The sequence below is a fragment of the Pseudophryne corroboree genome, chromosome 5 (genome assembly GCF_028390025.1).
Source record: "Pseudophryne corroboree isolate aPseCor3 chromosome 5, aPseCor3.hap2, whole genome shotgun sequence".
In the NCBI taxonomy this organism is placed as follows: Eukaryota; Metazoa; Chordata; class Amphibia; order Anura; family Myobatrachidae; genus Pseudophryne; species Pseudophryne corroboree.
Genome location: NC_086448.1, coordinates 768,050,200 through 768,063,172, shown reverse-complemented (window position 1 = coordinate 768,063,172; position 12,973 = coordinate 768,050,200).

Genomic DNA, 12,973 nt, shown 5'->3' with positions numbered 1-12,973 from the left:
GTACTTACGGGTTTTTATATATATATATATATATATATATATATATATAAAAACACAGTAATATCTTTATCTCGCGCCAACCTAGAAGCGGCACCACGGGAGAGATCTTTGTTGGGAGACCTCAAAAGCATACAAGAATAAACATAAATTCCCAAGTGCGCTAAAGTGGAATGTAATTACACAGTTCTTCCAGCGTTATTTTCGTTGGAATGTAGACTGGAGGGTATTTGAATCTGGGGACCTGTAACAGACACCCCTCACCAAATAGTCACCCAAACAAGAGGCCAACAGGCCAATTAGTAAAAAGTTATTTTAATAACGTATACACAGTTCAAAGTATAAAATTGTGTCAATAAAATGCAACCAAAAGAGTACACAGCCAACACGTTTGTAAGGTGGAATCTAGATATCCCCTCACCTTTTGCAAGGTGCGAGCTCGACAGGGAGTATCTTTACAGACTAGGTTGTGATTCTCTGACTGACAAATCCAACGCGTTTCGTCTTATCGACTTCATCAGGGGTAACGAATATAGGAAAAAGCTAATTTGCTCATGATGAATTAATATAAAGGATCATAACCTCAAATGTACGATTAGTCAGAATCTCCTATATCTGGACTTAGTGGATGAAGCTCTTATATCAGGGCTCCTGATTAGAGCTTAAGAGGTATTCCTTTTTAAATGTGTAATCGATTGGATAATGGTGTTTTGTATAAACTACCTTAAAACTAATTGGGCGTAAATCCTTACAGGGTCGCCTAGGAATACTATTGGTTATAATCTCTTAGGAGTGCTGACAACCATATGTCGGCATTTTTGCAAACTACCTAAAGTGTGGTGTCCAATTTTAAATTCAAGACTATTTCTGATTCGGATGTTGACCCACGTACAACGAAATTCAAGAATTATATAGCTGGTTTAACAATCTCAAAAGTATAAGTGGTGTGGCTTCCTCAATAGGTCTCACATAATAGATCCTGGGAGAGATTTGGCTGCATGTTGAAGTCACAGAATATATATATATATATATATATATATATATGGGATCGGTATGGGAACCCAGCATACGGGATGGCAAATGTCAGTATACTGACATTGGTATCCCGTGCACCAGAATGTCAGCTCGCCGCAGGTTCTAGTCTTCCTCTATTGGTGTCGTGGTCACCAACAGAGGGAGAATCACCTACTTCACCGGTATTCCGACAGTGGGCTAGTATGGTGGGCAGTACCCATGTCGGGATCCTGACGTCGGTATTGAGACAGCCGGGATCCTGATGGGCGGGGTTTTAACTGCATACCATATATAAATATATATATATTATTATTACTAGGTGCTCATCGCTCCCTACGGGCGCTCTTCACACTGTCGCAAGGGGCTACGCCCCCTTAAGCCTTGCACGGCCTTTGGGCGTGCAATATGTTGATTATATGGAGTATTACCTCCAAACATAATTGTGTGATTGGTTAAATATTGCGCAGATAAAGGGCATGTGATGGTTAAGGGGCCTTAGCCCCTTGCGACTGTGTGAACAGCGCAAGCAGGGGATGATGAACACCTAGTAGGTGCTGTGATTGGGGGTGTGGCGGGTGCGGGGTAGACACGGATGGTGGCGGGGGGCCAGGGGTGTTGCGGGTGGGCGAGGGGCGGTTGTGGGAGTGCTTCGAGTGGTGGAGGGGCGGTTGAGGGGGGGGGGGGACTGCGGATGGAGTCTGTAGGTGCTGCGGGTGAAGGGGGTGGCAGATGGGGGAGGAGGCCGGAGGTGCTGTGGATGGGGGAGTGTCGGGTGCGGGATAGACATGGATGGGGGAGGGTGTCGTGGGGTGCGGTCCTGAGCCACCGTGGTATGGGGAGTAGCGGGTGTGGCGCGGGCGGGGTGGTTGAGGGGGTGCGGTGGGTGGGGGAGGGCCGGTTATGTGGGTTGCATGGTTGGTGGAAGGGCGGATGCTGGGGTGCCATGGTGGGGGAGGTGGACAGGAGCCACTATGGGTGTGGGAGGGTGGGATTAGGGTCCGATGATGCTGCGGTTGTGAGATTGCATGAAGTGCCATGTATGACCCCACATGTAACAATGTCTCCCTAGTTGCAGGATACAAATAATGGACATCATCATCTAATGCTCCCTGCCCTGCCATTATGTCAGGAGCAGGGACATTGCATGTGACTGGGCAGCAGCAGTGACCCTGGTGCAGCTGGATGGGACACTTCCCCGGTGCTGACACCAGGCAGAGAGAGAGGATTTGACTCGTTGTGCGGGGCCGAGGCCAAACCCGAGCGCTCCCCTCGCGTAGGTGCAGGGCCAGGAGGAGGGGGCAGGGATGGCGATAAGCCGCAGTGCTATCGCTGTGCGCTCTGATCTCTGCGGTGGCTGCCGCCTCCTGCTGCACGGCACCCATCGGAAACACAGCATCAGGCAGGCCAGGAGAGGGGCGGAGGAAGTCGGCGGGCGGCTCTTACCTGCTCCCGGCACTGCACGCCGCTGATCACCCGCTCATGCGAGACGGATGGGTGAGGACAACGGGGCGGTGCAGGGGGGTCGGTCTTGGAGGCGGGGTGATGGCGGTTTGGTTCTGTAACCTATAGATTAGGCCAGATCTGTGACTCTGCCCAGTATTGTGACTCCACCCAGCATTAGCAAATGAGTCACAAAGTCACAGATCTGGGCTAATATATAGGAGATTCTTTATTTATGTGGCGCCACAAGGGTTCCACAGCACACAATTACAGAGTACATAAACAAATAATCAAAACAGGAAAACAGTGACTTAGTTGAAGACAATATAGGACAAGTACAGGGTAAATAAATATAGCTATATCAGCAGATGACAATGACATAAGTATCAGGTGGCAGCGGACTGCTGGATTTGGTGCAGTTGAAGATTATTAAAGTAAGCACATGAGGGAAGGCCCTGCTCGTGAGAGCTTACATTCTAAAGGGGAGGGACAGACAGACAGGGGTGATACAGACGGGGTAGACAGTGTGGGACAGAGGGTTAGGATGAGATTTGGCTGGGTTTGGTGAAGAAGTGGGTCTTCAGAGCCCATACACACACACAGCCCATACACACACAGACTAACAAACATGGCATAGTGGGTGCAAGGGCAGGACCATCTTTACATCAATGTAGTCCACTGGGCAAAGCAATGTACAGGTTCCACTTACTGGTTTTGGTGCTTTCCGCGGGACAAGGTGCTATTGGCTGCAATGGTTCTGATGTCTTGGGGGGTCTTATTGCTATCAGTGTTAGTGATGCCTGTGGGGGTGGCTTGGTGCTGTTGCCATTGATGGTTGGGAGGGGGTTGTTACAGACTGCAGCGGCTCTGATGTCCTTGAGGGGGGTTGTGGAAGTTACTTTTGGCGGCGAAAGCGGTACTACTCGTGGTGGCTGTGATGTCTGCAGGGGGCGGGTCCTTGTAATCCTGTGGTCCATGGGCAATTGCATTAAGTCCAATGTAAAAGATGGCTCTGTGCAAGCGGTGCCAATGTTATGGGGGCAAGAGGCTTATCGTTAGATACCAATTTCCCAGATTTGCCTGTTAAGCAATTGTGTCTGATCCATTGCCCAGCCTGACCTGTGTGATGTTACATTGTCAGTGAGAGGAGTGTGTAGTGGATGTTATAATGATAAGGGGGCACTGTAATGTGGCATCATTTGAACTGTAATGTGTCATACTCTTATATGCTCAATGTAATGAGCAAGAACCCTCCCTCCCTCACAAATTGAATACACTCCATATATATATATATATCTGTATCTACTGCCTGTGTCGTCACCCTTCCCCTTGACTACAGCCTACCTGGATTCCATGCTAAGGTCATGTTTAGTGTCTTTTTTACAATTTTTTTTGTAGGGTGCATTCTCTATTTGACAGCAGCAGCTGTGGAACTTCTAAAAGGCCACCTCCACATTTTAACCTGAGGGGCGGGGGGTGGGTGGGAGTAGGCAGAAATTTTGCCTAGGGTGCCGAGAAACCTTGCATTGGCCCTGACTTTTTACGCGTGTAGTGTTTACTGTGTGTGTATATGCGGTGGTGTGTGTGTGTGTACTGTATGTGTTTGCAGTGTGTACATGTGGTGGTAGGCAGGGGTTAAAGTGGGCCTGAACGGTGTTTCGTCAGGTGTATGTGGAGGCAGTACGGGTTCCTCCTCCACCAGCCCTCCTTTCCCGGCAATGGGACTATCTGTACAGGCAGCACTGTCTCCTTTCTGTGAGCCACTGCTCCAGCATTAATAGATGTGGTGGTCATAGGCGTGCGCAGGATATTTTATTAGGGGGTGCACGATTAGAAGGGCGTGTTTAGTACCACCTATTGGGCATGTCTAACACCACCTAATGGGCATGTCTAGCACCACCTATCAGGCGTGTCTACCACCACATATTGGCACTCAATGCAAACAAAATAATATAGAGAATTGATGCACAGATAGATAGATAGATAGATAGATAGATAGATAGATAGATAGATAGATAGATAGATAGATAGATAAAATCTTTTTAATATATGTTCAATTTGTATATGTTATTACCATAGATTATATCCTAATCTCTCGAAAATAAGAATTTACTTACCGATAATTCTATTTCTCGTAGTCCGTAGTGGATGCTGGGGACTCCATCAGGACCATGGGGAATAGCGGGCTCCGCAGGAGACAGGGCACATCTAAAAAAGCTTTTAGGTCACATGGTGTGTACTGGCTCCTCCCCCTATGACCCTCCTCCAAGCCTCAGTTAGGTACTGTGCCCGGACGAGCGTACACAATAAGGAAGGATCTTGAATCCCGGGTAAGACTCATACCAGCCACACCAATCACACCGTACAACTTGTGATCTGAACCCAGTTAACAGTATGATAACAAAACGAAGTAGCCTCCGAAAAGATGGCTCACAACAATAGTAATAACCCGATTTTTGTAACAATAACTATGTACAAGCATTGCAGACAATCCGCACTTGGGATGGGCGCCCAGCATCCACTACGGACTACGAGAAATAGAATTATCGGTAAGTAAATTCTTATTTTCTCTAACGTCCTAGTGGATGCTGGGGACTCCGTCAGGACCATGGGGATTATACCAAAGCTCCCAAACGGGCGGGAGAGTGCGGATGACTCTGCAGCACCGAATGAGAGAACTCCAGGTCCTCCTTAGCCAGAGTATCAAAATTTGTAAAATTTTACAAACGTGTTCTCCCCTGACCACGTAGCTGCTCGGCAAAGTTGTAATGCCGAGACTCCTCGGGCAGCCGCCCAGGATGAGCCCACCTTCCTTGTGGAATGGGCATCTACATATTTCGGCTGTGGCAGGCCTGCCACAGAATGTGCAAGCTGAATTGTACTACAAATCCAGCGTGCAATAGACTGCTTAGAAGCATGAGCACCCAGCTTGTTGGGTGTATACAATATAAACAGCAAGTCAGACTTTCTGACTCCAGCCGTCCTAACTATATATATATATATATATATATATATATATATATTTTTAGGGCCCTGACCACGTCTAGTAACTTGGAGTCCTCCAAGTCCCTAGTAGCCGCAGGCACCACAACAGGTTGTTTCAGGTGAAAACGCTGACACCCCTTTATGAAGAAACTGGAGACGAGTCCCAGTTCTGTCCTGTTCAAATGGAAAATTTTTAATATGGGCTTTTGTAAGACAAAGCCGCCCATTCTGACAATCGCCTGGCCGAGGCCAGGGCTAACAACATGGTCACTTCCCATGTGAGATATTTGTCAACAGCATGGTCACTTGCCATGTGAGATATTTCAAATCCACAGATTTGAGCGGTTCAAACCAATATGATTTTAAGAAATCCCAACACTATGTTGAGATCTCACGGTGCCCCTAGGGGCACAAAAAGCTGTATATGCAATACATCCTTTACAATCTGGACTTCAGGAACTGAAGTCAATTCTTTCTGGAAGAAAATCTACAGGGCCGAAATTTAAATGTTAATGAACCCCAATTTGAGGCCCAAAACACTCCTGTTTTCAGGAAGTGTAGAAATCGACCTAGTTGAATTTCCGTCGTGGAGCCTTCCTGGCCTCACCCACGCAACATATTTTCACCACATGTGGTGATGACGTTGTGCGGTCACCTCCTCCCTGGCTTTGACCAGGGTAGGTATGACCTCTTATGGAATGCCTTTTCCCTTCAGGAACCGGCATTCAACCGCCATGCCGTCAAACGCAGCCGCGGTAAGTCTTGGAATAGACATGGTACTTGCTGAATCAAGTCCCTTCTTAGCTCCCCGGGCCCTTAGTCCTCTGTGAGCATTTCTTGAAGTTCCGGGTACCAAGTCCCTCTTGGCCAATCCGGAGCCACTAGTATAGTTCATACTCCTCTATGTCTTATAATTCTCAATACCTTGGTTATGAGAAACAGAGGAGGGAACACCTACACTGACTGGTACACCCACGGTGTTACCAGAACATCCACAGCTATCGCCTGAAGGTCTCATGACCTGGCGGAATACCTGTCCCGTTTTTTGTTCGGGCGGGACGCCATCATGTCCACCTTTGGTCTTTGCCAACGGTCCACAATCATGTTGAAAAACTTCCCTATGAAGTTTCCACTCTCCCGGGTGGAGGTCATGCCTGCTGAGGAAGTCTGCTTCCCAGTCGTCCACTCCCGGAAAGAACACTGCTGACAGTGCTATCACATGATTTTCCGCCTAGCGAAAAATCCTTGCAGTTTTCACTGCCCTCCTGCTTCTTGTGCCGCCCTTCTGTTTACGTGGGCGACTGCCGTGATGTTATCCCACTGGGTCAATACCGGCTGACCTTGAAGCAGAGGTCTAGCTAAGTTTAGAGCATTATAAATTTGCTCTAAGCTTATTTATGCGGAGAGAATTCTCCAGACTTAATCACACTTCCCTGGAAATTTTTTCCCTGTGTGACTGTTCCCCAGCCTCTCAGGCTGGCCTCCGTGGTCACCGGCATCCAATCCTGAATGCCGAATCTGCGGCCCTCTAGAAGATGAGCACTCTGTAATCACCACAGGAGAGACACCCTTTTCCTTGGATATAGGGTTATCCGCTGATGCATCTGAGGATGCGATCCGGACCATTTGTCCAGCAGATCCCACTGAAGAGTTCTTGCGGGAATCTGCCGAATGGAATTGCTTTGTAATAAGCCACCATTTTTACCAGGACTCTTGTGCAATGATGCACTGACACTTTTCCTGGTTTTAGGAGGATCCCTGATTAGCTCGGATAACTCCCTGGTTTTCTCCACTGGGAGAAACACGTTTTTCTGGACTGTGTCCAGAATCTTCCCTAGGAACAGTAGACGTGTCGTCGGAAAAAGCTGCGATTTTGGAATATTTAGAATCCACTCGTGCTGTCGTAGAACTACTTAAGATAGTGCTACTCCGACCTCCAACTGTTCTCTGGACCTTGCCCTTATCAGGAAAGCGTCCATGTTTCTTTTAAGAAAAATCATCATTCCGGCCATTACCTTGGTAAAGACCCGGGGCGCCGTGGACAATCCAAACGGCAGCGTCTGAACTGATAGTGACAGTTCTGTACCAGGAACCTGAAGTACCCTTGGTGAGAAGGGCAAATTTGGACCTGTAGGTAAACGTCCCTGATATCCAGTGACATCATATCGTCCCCTTCTTCCTGGTTCGCTATCACTGCTCCGAGTGACTCCATCTTGATTTGAACGCTTGTATGTAAGTGTTCAAATATTTCAGATCTCACCGAGCCGGTTGGCTTCAGTACCACAATATAGTGTGGAATACTACCCCCTTCCTTGTTGTAAGAAGGGTACTTTGATTATCACCTGCTGGGAATACAGCCTGTGAATTGTGTGAGGGGGAGACGTCTCGAATTTCCAATGTACACCTGGGATATTACATGTAGGATCCCGGAGTTCCCTTGCGAGTGTTGCTGAAACTCTTGAGATGACCCCCTACCGCACCTGAGTCCGCTTGTACGGCCCCAGCGTTATGCTGCGGACTTGGCAGAAGCCGTGAGGAGCTTCTGTTCCTGGGAATGAGCTGCTTGCTGCAGTCTTCTTCCCTTTCCTCTCCCCCTGGGCAGATATGACTGGCCTCCGCCCGCCTGCCCGTATGGGGACGAAAGGACTGAGACTGAAAAGACTGTGTCCTTTTCTGCCAATATGTGACTCGGGGTAACAAAAGGTGGATTTTTCAGCTGATGCCATGGCCACCAGGTCCAATGGACCGCCCCTTTATACGGCAATACTTCCATATGCCGTCTGGAATCTGCCTCACCTGACCACTGTCGTGTCTTCGTCTGGCAGATATGTACATCACATTTACTCTTGATGCCAGAATGCAAATATGCCTCTGCGCATCACACATATATAGAAATGCATCCTTAAAATGCTCTATAGACAATAAAATCCTGTCCCTGTCAAGGGTATCAAAATTTTCAGTCAGGAAATCCGACCAAGCCCCCTCAGCGCTGCACATCCAGGCTGAGGCGATTGCTGGTCGTAGTATAACACCAGTATGTGTGTATATACTGTTATGATATTTTCCAGCTTCCTATCAGCTGGCTCCTTGAGGGCGGCCGTATCTGGAAACGGTAACGCCATGTTTTTTATAAGCGTGTGAGCGCCTTATCCACCCTAAGGTGTGTTTTCCAACTCGCCCTTACTTCTGGCGGGAAAAGGGTATACCGCCCATAACTTTCTGTCGGAGGAACCCCACGTATCATCACACACTTCATTTAATTTATCTGATTCAGGCAAAACTACAAGTAGTTTATTCCCACCCTACAAAATACCCTTATTTGTGGTACTTGTGGTATCAGAAATACGTAACACCTCCTTCATTGCCCTTAACATGTAACTTGTGGCCCTAAAGGAAAAATACGTTTGTTTCTTCACCGTCGACACTGAGGTCAGTGTCCGTGTCAGTGTCTGTCGACCGACTGAGGTAAATGGGCGTTTTTACAAGCCCCTGACGGTGTCTGAGACGCCTGGACCGATACTAATTTGTCCGCCGGCTGTCTCATGTCGTCAACCGGCTTGCAGCGTGTTGACATTATCACGTAATTCCATAAGTAAGCCATCCATTCTGGTGTCGACTCCCTAGAGAGTGACATCACCATTACAGGCAATTTTCTCCGTCTCCTCACCAACATTTTCCTCATACATGTCGACACACACGTACCGACCTACAGCACACACACACAGGGAATGCTCTGATAGAGGACAGGACCCACTAGCCCTTTGGGGAGACAGAGGGAGAGTTTGCCAGCACACACCAAAAGCGCCATAATGTATATAACAACCCTAGAAGGTGTTGTTTCTATATATGGGCTCTTAATATATAATTATATCGCCAATTTATGCCCCCCTTCTCTTTAACCCTGTTTCTGTAGTGCAGGGGAGAGTGGGAGCCTTCCTCACCAGCGGAGCTGGTCAGGAAAATGGCGCTGAGTGCTGAGGAGAATAAGCTCCGCCCCTTTCACGGCGGGCTTTTCTCCCGGTTATTAGGAAAACTGGCCTGGGTTAAATACATACATATAGCCTTAATGGCTATATGTGATGTATTTATTTGCCTCTAAGGTAATCTATATTGCTGCCCAGGGCGCCCCCAGCAGCGCCCTGCACCCTCCGTGACCGAGATCAGTGAGCCGTGTAGCAACAATGGCGCACAGCTGCAGTGCTGTGCGCTACCTTCATGAAGACTGAGGAGTCTTCTGCCGCCTGTTTCCGGACCTCCGTTCTGCCGTTCTTCAGCGTCTGTAAGGGGGATCGGCGGCGCGGCTCCGGGACGAACCCCAGGCTGACCTGTGTTCCGACTCCCTCTGGAGCTCAGTGTCCAGTAGCCTAAGACTTCAATCCTCCTGCACGCAGGTGAGTTGCAAGTCTCTCCCCTAAGTCCCTCGTTGCAGTGATCCTGTCGCCAGCAGGAATCACTGATTAGAAACCTAAAAAAAACTTTTCTAAACAGCTCTTTAAGAGAGCCACCTAGATTGCACCCTCTCGGACGGGCACAAAAACCTAACTGAGGCTTGGAGGAGGGTCATAGGGGGAGGAGCCAGTACACACCATGTGACCTAAAAGCTTTTTTAGATGTGCCCTGTCTCCTGCGGAGCCCGCTATTCCCCATGGTCCTGACGGAGTCCCCAGCATCCACTAGGACGTTAGAGAAATATATATTGATATTGAATTTGAATTTGTCCTCCTCCAAGAGGAACGCTGTTTACTGTGGCGTTGGCACATGATGAGGAGAGAGAGAGCATGGGTGGGAGCATGAGCGGGCATGCACGCGGCATGACATCATCACGACACATCCCACAAATTAGAGGAACTGGGAGTAGGATTACGTCAGTGATGCTGCACCATAAAAATGATTGACAGCCAGACTGAGCGGAGGGGGTGGCGGGCACAATGGTCGGAGGACAGAAATGAGCACACTCGGCGATCGCCGATACTGCAGCAGCAGCAGGTGTGTGTGAGGGGGTTTACAGACATTAGGGGGTGCCTGTGCGCACCAGGAACCCCCCCTGCGCACGCCTATGGTGGTGGTCCCCTTATGATGGTGCTGGTCTGTGGCGGTAATGAGACCACAGAGAGGAGCCGGTGGCACACTGAGAGGAGACAGGACCAAAGCGGAAGCCTATAGGAAAAATCAGTGACACATGAGGTAAGTGTGTGTGTGGGGGGGATGGGTTGGGGCATTTATTATGTGTATAAGCTGCACAGTTAATAAGGGCATGGGATGCATTCATTTGACCGACGGTCAGGGGACCGACAGTCACATAACCTCCCCCTACATCCCGCTCTCTCTCAATCCCGATGATTGGAATGCCAACCAACAGGGACTATTCCCACTCGTGGGTGTCCACGACACCCATAGAGCGTGAATAGATCCCGTGGCCAGCGCAGGTCACCACTGAGCCCGCAGCATGGCGAGGGCACTACAGGCACACTACTTGGCGCACTGACACTACAGGCAGTCTCATTGGGAGTTGTTTTTGCCGCCTGAGACTGCAGACCAGGCTGCAATTAGCAGAGATCTGGCTTTCTGTAGGAAGCCACTCCCTGCCTTTCAGGCAGCCCTGTCTGGCGTCTATGGGCTGCAGCCGATGCAGTCCATAGAAGCCGGCGTTTTGCGCATGCACAGTCCCGTGGCCTCTTGTGCGCATGCACTGGTCCAGGCGTCTGACAGATCCATTGCGCAGGCACCGGTGCCCCGGCTGGCTCTCTACTCTCCGGTCATGGCACAGGTAGCGGCAGACCTCTCCTACTAGAAGGCAGGAGGCGCCGCTGGTTAGGAGTGGTGTTAAAGTGGTGTTACAGGAGTGGTATTATAGCAGGGTTACAGGCATAATACCTACTTTTAAAAAAGCATTTCATGGAGATTGTTAAAACAACACCAATGAGCGCAGTGTTAAAGTGGACATGTACTGCTGTGCCTGAGAGCCGTGTCATAAATCTGACTTACATCCAAATGTAACGAGTCTCAAAGCAGTTAGTAACATCTGCTTGTTGATGAAAATACAATGATACTTTTCTCTAACGTCCTAAGTGGATGCTGGGGACTCCGTCAGGACCATGGGAATAGCGGCTCCGCAGGAGACAGGGCACAAAAATAAAGCTTTAGGATTAGGTGGTGTGTACTGGCTCCTCCCCCTATGACCCTCCTCCAAGCCTCAGTTAGGTTTTTGTGCCCGTCCGAGCAGGGTGCAATCTAGGTGGCTCTCCTAAAGAGCTGCTTAGAAAAAGTGTTTAAGGTTTTTTATTTTCAGTGAGTCCTGCTGGCAACAGGCTCACTGCATCGAGGGACTTAGGGGAGAGAATTTCAACTCACCTGCGTGCAGGATGGATTGGATTCTTAGGCTACTGGACACCATTAGCTCCAGAGGGAGTCGGAACACAGGTCTCACCCTGGGGTTCGTCCCGGAGCCGCGCCGCCGACCCCCCTTACAGATGCTGAAGATTAAAGGTCCGGAAACAGGCGGCAGAAGGCTCTTCAGTCTTCATGAAGGTAGCGCACAGCACTGCAGCTGTGCGCCATTGTTGTCACACACTTCACACCAAGCGGTCACGGAGGGTGCAGGGCGCTGCTGGGGGCGCCCTGGGCAGCAATATTTAATACCTTTATGGCAAAAGAATACATCACATATAGCCATTGAGGCTATATGTATGTATTTAACCCATGCCAGATATCTAAAACTCCGGGAGAAAAGCCCGCCGAAATAGGGGGCGGGGCTTATTCTCCTCAGCACACAGCGCCATTTTCCTGCTCAGCTCCGCTGTGAGGAAGGCTCCCAGGACTCTCCCCTGCACTGCACTACAGAAACAGGGTAAAACAGAGAGGGGGGGCATTTTTTGGCGATATTTTGATATATTTAAGCTGCTATAAGGAACAACACTTATATAAGGTTGTTCCCATATATATTATAGCGCTTGGGTGTGTGCTGGCAAACTCTCCCTCTGTCTCCCCAAAGGGCTAGTGGGGTCCTGTCCTCGATTAGAGCATTCCCTGTGTGTCTGCTGTGTGTCGGTACGTGTGTGTCGACATGTATGAGGACGATGTTGGTGTGGAGGCAGAGCAATTGCCGATAATGGTGATGTCACCCCCCAGGGAGTCGACACCGGAATGGATGGCTTTGTTTATGGAATTACGTGATAATGTCAGCACATTACAAAAATCAGTTGACGACATGAGACGGCCGGCAAACCAGTTAGTACCTGCCCAGGCGTCTCAGACACCGTCAGGGGCTGTAAAGCGCCCTTTACCTCAGTCGGTCGACACAGACCCAGACACAGACACTGAATCTAGTGTCGACGGTGATGAAACAAACGTATTTTCAAGTAGGGCCACACGTTATATGATCACGGCAATGAAGGAGGCTTTGCATATCTCTGATACTGCAAGTACCACAAAAAGGGGTATTATGTGGGGGGTGAAAAAACTACCTGTAGTTTTTCCTGAATCAGAGGAATTAAATGATGTATGTGATGAAGCGTGGGTTAACCCAGATAGAAAAGTG